The following is a 7,774-nucleotide window of genomic DNA, read 5'->3' on the forward strand; positions in this document are numbered from 1 at the left end:
GGGAGCGTACGGGAGAGGGAGGGGGGTGAAGAGTGTGGAGAGAGGGGAGTGGTGGTAGGGAGAGTGGGGAGAGGGGAGCGTACGGAAGAGGGAGGGGGGAGGTGAAGAGTAGGGAGAGGGAGGGTGGTGTAGGGAGAGAGGGGAGTGGTGGTAGGGAGAGAGGGGAGAGAGGGGAGTGGTGGTAGGGAGAGTGGGGAGAGAGGGGAGTGCTGGTAGGGAGAGTGGGGAGAGAGGGGAGTGGTGGTAGGGAGAGTGGGGAGAGAGGGGAGTGGTGGTAGGGAGAGAGGGGAGAGAGGGGAGTGGTGGTAGGGAGAGAGGGGAGAGAGGGGAGTGGTGGTAGGGAGAGGAGGGAGAGAGGGGAGTGGTGGTAGGGAGAGAGGGGAGAGAGGGGAGTGTTGGTAGGGAGAGTGGGGAGAGAGGGGAGTGTTGGTAGGGAGAGGAGGGAGAGAGGGGAGTGTTGGTAGGGAGAGTGGGGAGAGAGGGGAGTGCTGGTAGGGAGAGAGGGGAGAGAGGGGAGTGTTGGTAGGGAGAGTGGGGAGAGAGGGGAGTGGTGGTAGGGAGAGTGGGGAGAGAGGGGAGTGGTGGTAGGGAGAGTGGGGAGAGGGAGGGTGGTGGTAGGGAGAGTGGGGAGAGAGGGGAGTGGTGGTAGGGAAAGTGGGGAGAGAGGGGAGTGGTGGTAGGGAGAGTGGGGAGAGAGGGGAGTGGTGGTAGGGGGAGAGGGGAGTGAGGGGAGTGGTGGTAGGGAGAGTGGGGAGAGAGAGGAGTGGTGGTAGGGAGAGGAGGGAGAGAGGGGAGTGGTGGTAGGGAGAGAGGGGAGAGAGGGGAGTGTTGGTAGGGAGAGGAGGGAGAGAGGGGAGTGGTGGTAGGGAGAGGGGGGAGAGGGGGGAGTGCTGGTAGGGAGAGAGGGGAGTGTTGGTAGGGAGAGGAGGGAGAGAGGGGAGTGTTGGTAGGGAGAGGAGGGAGAGAGGGGAGTGCTGGTAGGGAGAGAGGGGAGAGAGGGGAGTGTTGGTAGGGAGAGGAGGGAGAGAGGGGAGTGTTGGTAGGGAGAGTGGGGAGAGAGGGGAGTGCTGGTAGGGAGAGAGGGGAGAGAGGGGAGTGTTGGTAGGGAGAGTGGGGAGAGAGGGGAGTGGTGGTAGGGAGAGTGGGGAGAGGGAGGGTGGTGGTAGGGAGAGTGGGGAGAGAGGGGAGTGGTGGTAGGGAGAGTGGGGAGAGAGGGGAGTGGTGGTAGGGAGAGTGGGGAGAGAGGGGAGTGGTGGTAGGGGGAGAGGGGAGTGAGGGGAGTGGTGGTAGGGAGAGTGGGGAGAGAGAGGAGTGGTGGTAGGGAGAGAGGGGAGTGGTGGTAGGGAGAGAGGGGAGAGAGGGGAGTGTTGGTAGGGAGAGGAGGGAGAGAGGGGAGTGGTGGTAGGGAGAGGGGGGAGAGGGGGGAGCGCGCGTGCGCGTGGGCGAGGGCTGCACGCGCCGTGCATGACAATGGGGTCGGGGGCGCCGCGCGGCGTCGCGTGGGGACACACGGGGGAGGGGCGGGGGGCGGGGGGGGCGGGGGGGCTGCTGCTGCTGGGGTCTGGATCGGGGGTCTTGGCCTGCGGGGGTCCTAGCAATGGGAGATGAGCGCAAAAGGGGCGCGGTTCATCGGGATCTGGGGTCGGAACGAGCAACGGGGCCTCTAGATGGGGGGGGGGGGGGGTCTCTAGGTGGGGGGGGGGGGGTCTCGAGTCCTGAGGTTATCGTGCCCTGGGATTGGGCACGGAAGACGGCGGAAGGGGGTCCTTGGGGCCTCATGGGGTCTTGGGTACGGGTGGTGTCCTGTGACGTTGGGGTCTTTGGAGAGCGAGACGGGGTCCTCCACTGCCTGAGGTTCTGGGCCGCCGAGGTGAGGGCTGGAGACGGGGGGTGGGGGCTGGAGACGGGAGGCCCCGTAGAGGCGCTAGAGGTCGCTGTCTCGCCAGGACCACGCTTCAGCACCAGGGACAGCACCCCGCCTCGTCTCAACGCACAACACCCACCGCTCTCCCCTCACCGCTCACCCACCACTCACCGCTCTCCACCCACCGCTCTCCCCTCACCGCTCTCCCCTCACCGCTCACCCACCACTCACCGCTCTCCCCTCACCGCTCAACCCTCACCGCTCATCACCCACCGCTCACCACCCACCGCTCAACTCGTTCGCTGCACCGCACTCGTCAGTCGGTCACCACGTGGCCCAGATCCAGGGTCGGGTCCCTGGGTGCCCCCCCCCCACCTCCTCCCTCTCGCTTCTTGACCCGCATCGCCCCCCCCCACCCCCCAACATTCAACCCCGAGGCTACGACTTTGCAAACGCGATACCCAAAGGAGAAACACGGAAGAGAGAGAGACAGGGAGGGAAACGGGGTGGGAGACGGGGTGGGAGACAGAGAAGGGCACGGAGGAGGAGGGGGGGATAGACAGGGAGACAGCGAGGGAGACAGCAAGAGAGATACGTAGACGGGGACACGGGGAGCAACGTGGGAGAGTAGACCAAGTCAGGGACCGATGGGGTGAGAACGGGAGACATGAAGACAGGGACACGGCGGCGGTGTGGGGGGGCGGTGGGAGTAGTTGGACTGCCGCGTGCTGTGCGATGGACATTAAAGACCCTGTGGCGCCATTGACGCGCGCGGGACATTGTGTGCCCAGTGCTGGACCCCTCGGGCCGAGTCCGCCCAGAGTCGTTCCGGGGGCAGCCGCGGCGCCCAGACCCCGGCGCTCGGGGCAGCAACAGGTTGCGAGTGAGCCCTCAGTTCAGGGAGTTCAGGGAGCTCGGTGAGCGGAGTTTGCTGCCGGTGAGCACGGTCGGCTGCGTACGGTGCGAACGAAGTTCAACGCGCTGCACGTGCTCGTACTGCGAGCAGCGGTGCCACGGGGTGTACGGCGGAAACATCGCCCCACCAGCAGCAGACGCGCTGACGTTGAATTCGCCACGCGTGCTAAACCGCGGGGTGAATTCAGTGGGCCATGGCACACGATAGACAAAGATCCCCCGTATAGCCTCTTGTTTAAAGGAATGTTGGGGCAAGTGATGTTAGCGAGCGCCTATTAACGCTGGCGAGCACTACGCCCGGACGCCTTTGTCTCCCTAGTGGCGATGCTTAACACGCACACCGCACACCGCACCACGGAACTCATTTGAAGGCTGAATCGAGCATGTACACCCGTCGCACACGAGACATTCTAACGAACACAGCTCTCCTACTCGCACACCCCACAGCACCATACGCACTGCACATGCCGCATACGCAGCCACCACACTCACAACACACACACACAGACATCACAATTACTACACACCACCCCTACTCACACGACAAACACAGCGCGCACGAACAGAACACACCGTGCCCGACACTGTGCATCCCAAACGCACATCACACCACGAATATGCAGGTGGCACGTGCACACCACCCACCCAAGATCACAATGCCAAGCCGTCACCCCAAGCCCCGACGCGCACTCCACTCACTGTGGCCTCCACCACCACCACCACACCTTCGAACCGGCATCGCCAACCTCCTTAGATCGCGTGAAATATAAAATGCGTCGCTAAACCCACCGCCACCACCCGACATAGCCAATTAGCGCAAAGCGTACGCGTTAAACGAACACCCACCGCCGTCGCATATAACCACAAGCAGCCACGCACACCAATGCACACATACAAAGATCCCCTATATAGCCCGTGCACACATACATACATACACCCATGCACACACACAAACATACACACAGGCCTACACACCAATGCAACAAACTACACACACATACCCATACAGACACACTCCACACACAAACATAGCCCTCAACACACACATGCCCATACATACACGTACACGCCTCTACACACATCCACTACACACACACAAAAACAAAGACCCCCCATATAGCGTTAACGGACTGTTGGGGCAAGTGCTGTTAGCGAGCAGCACCTATGAAGGCCGGTGCGGCACACGAGGGGGTGGGTGGCCAGCACCACGCCCGGCCGCCTTTACCTCCCTCGTGGCAAATGTTTACACATCTCACCAGGTACTCATTTTGAGTCAGAGTCGACCTAGGGGAGGCCCAGGACCTGTTTATGTAAATGTCACCGGTGTTGGCGCTAATTGATACGCTACCGCTCCCCCTACACGTACACACGCCCAACACACACAAAATCACTACACACACAACCCCTACACACACACACAACCACTACACACCCTCACCCTACACACACACAACCACTACAACCCTACACACACAACCCCTACACACACACAACCACTACACACCCTCACCCTACACACACACAAAATCATTACACACCCTACACACACAACCCCTACACACACAACCACTACACACCCTCACCCTACACACACAACCACTACACACACAACCACGACACACACACACACAACCACTACACACACAACCCCTACACACACAACCACTACACACCCTCACCCTACACACACAACCACTACACATACAACCACTACACACCTTCACCCTACACACACAACCACTACACACACAACCACTAAACACATTCACCCTACAACACACACACAACCACTACACACACACACACAACCACTACACACACAGCCACTATACACCCTCACCCTACACACACACACAACCACTACACACACACACAACCACTACACACACAACCACTACACACCTTCACCCTACAACACACACACAACCACTACACACACACACAACCACTACACACACAACCACTACACACCCTCACCCTACACACACACAACCACTACACACACAACCGCTACACACACACACAACCACTGCACACCCTCACCCTACACACACCCTCAGCCGACCACACGCCCTACACACACATACTCTATCCCTACACACACACTAACCCTACACACCCTCCTCCCCTTACAGACACTCTCACCCTACACAACCCTCTCCCTATACACACCCGACACACACCCTCCCCCCACCCCCTTACACCCTTACCCACACCCTTACCCACACCCCACACCCCTACACACACCCTCCCCTTACCAACACCCCTACACGCACCCACACCATTACCCACACCCTACACCCACATCCTTACACACACCCTCCCCTTACCCACACCCTACACGCACACCCTCCCCCCACACCCTTACACACACCCTCCCCTTACCCACACCCTACACGCACACCCTCCCCCTACACCCTTACACACACCCTCCCCTTACCCACACCCTACACGCACACCCTCCCCCCACACCCTTACACACACCCTCCCCTTACCCACACCCTACACCCACACCCTCCCCCCACACCCTTACACACACCCTCCCCTTACCCACACCCTCCCAACACCCTTACACACATCCGACACACACACGCACACCCTTACACACACCCTACACACCCCGACACCCTTACCCACACCCTGCACGCACGTTACAGCGCTGTTTCAAAACCGAGGCGGGGACCCGCTCCGGAGACGGGGGGGGGGGAGGTCCCCTCGAATAACCCGCATAGCTCCTCGCGGGCCCCTGTAGAACCCCCGTGTCCCCTCCGCGATCATCTCCGAGGATCCCCTTCGGGTCCCCGCGACCCCCCCTTGGGTCCCCGTGACCCCCCCCCCCCCCGTGGGTCCCCCGAGAGCGCTTACCGGGACCCAGGGCGGCTCCAGCGATAAGGGCGCGGCTCCAGCTGACGCCGATGATGTTGATGATGGTGGTGGCGGCGGTGGCGGCGGTGGCGGTGATGGCAGTGGCGGTGATGGTCGTGGTGGTGGTGGTGATGTCGGTGATGTTTTATGATAGTGCTACAGATGCTGTTGGTGAAGACCACCATGATGATGATGATGGTGTTGATGATAATGCCGATGCTGAACGATGCAGATGTTTACGGTGATGCTGATGACGATGATGATGGTGGTGGTGATGTTTGCTCGTTCCTGCCGCTGTCGAAGATGTTGCTGCCGATGGATGCTGATGACTCCCGTTCAAGGCGGGAACGGGCGTAACCCATGGTGCTCGAGCGTGGTGTGAGACTGTGCGTGTGTACGTATTTGTGTGCTCCTGTTTGTATGTTGGTATGCATGTGATTTAGGCGAGTGCGTGGCACCGTGTCTAATTACGTGGTGATTTACGTGTATAGTTACGTCTGTGTATTGTACTCTGTGGGTGTGTGTGTGTAAATCTGTGTGTGTGAATGTGTATGGCACTTGTGTATTTTATACACGCGCGCGCGCGCGTGTGTGTGTGTGTGAACCTAGGGTTGGCGTGAAGGGGGTCCCTGTGTGAATGAGGGCTCCCCGGCAGACAGAGAGGGACCTGTTGGGAGGGGTCCCCTTGGGGGGGTGGGGGGTGGGGGGACCGGGTGTCGAGGGGATCTGGAGCAGGAGACGCAGATTGAGTGAAAACCGCGCCCCAAGCCTGAGGGGCGGGAGAAGCGAGGAAGGGAGGCGGGGGAGAGGGAGAGATGGGGAGAGGGGGAGATGGGGAGAGGGGGAGAGGGAGATGGGAGAAGAGAGAGGCAGAAGGGGGAGAGCGAGCGAGAGAGAGGGGAGAGAGAGGCAATGGAGAGGGAGTGTGAGAAGAGGGACCACACGTTGTTTTTCTGCAGTTGCTTAGCATGGGGCCCAAAGGTAAAAAAAAAACCACGAAGAGACCACCGGCAACGAACGGCACCCCTAAAGTAGTCATGGACGAGAGTGAACGCGTTTCTTGAACTGCGCAACGATGGTCAGAGCTTTTGGCAGGGGTTTGGGGGGGGGACCAAGATGTTGGGAGGGAATTCGAGAGCGGAGGAGCAGTGCGAGAGAAGAATGGGAGGGAAGCTCACGAGGAACATTCACCCCATGGTCGTAGTGGCGATGGAAGAGTGATACGGAGGTGACTGACCGCCGGTGAGCGAGCCGACTGTGGAATGAATAAGCGACTGCTCGGGAGAGGGGGGGGCGCAAATGGGACTTCCCCCTTTTAGGGGCCCTCTGGTAGTGTCATTCATGTTCCGGGGCCCTATAGGGGCGCTCTCACATACTAATGGAGTTTCTATGCCCGTTCCGGGGCCGTGCGGCTTGGCGACCATTCACGTGACGGCCCCCCCCACCCGACCATGCAGGGTTCGGGGCCCCTCATCACAGCCCCCCCCCCCCCCAAAAAAATATCGGTCACCGGTGTGACGTCACTAAGCGTTGACATTATCAACGCATTGACGTCATTCCACGATGACCTCACTGGGCAGAGATCAATGGTGTTTTCTTGGAGAACTATTTTTTATTTTACCAGGTAAGAGCCCAACTGAGCTACGTAGCGCTTTTTTTAGAAGCGACTCTGGCTATCACAGGTGGTAGCTCAACGAAGTGGCCTATCATCACGTGGACATTTCTAGCAGCAGCCAAATACTCGTGTAAACGCGTGACGTTGATTCTAAATGTGGAGAGAAACACTGCAGTACCCGAAGAATCCACGCGACCACGGAGAGAGACACCGCAAACTCCAGATATACAGCAGCAGGCGTCAGGGTCGGGACTGAACCCACAACCTCCTGTACACCAGGCGAGGTAGTTAACATCTCACCACAGGGAGAGAGAGACACGCAGACTCCAAATATTCAGCAGCAAGCGAGGAAGTTAACATCTCGCAACCACTGCTGCTGCTGCGTTGGCAGTGGTGCACAAGAACAGATAAACACGCAACACCCTGGTCAAGACTGTGACCCGAAAAGGAAAAACAAATAGCTGACGTTCCGGGCAATGTCCCTTCTTTACAGCACATAGATCATTTACAAAAAG

Source organism: Lampetra fluviatilis, chromosome 3 (genome assembly GCF_964198595.1).
Source record: "Lampetra fluviatilis chromosome 3, kcLamFluv1.1, whole genome shotgun sequence".
In the NCBI taxonomy this organism is placed as follows: domain Eukaryota; kingdom Metazoa; phylum Chordata; class Hyperoartia; order Petromyzontiformes; family Petromyzontidae; genus Lampetra; species Lampetra fluviatilis.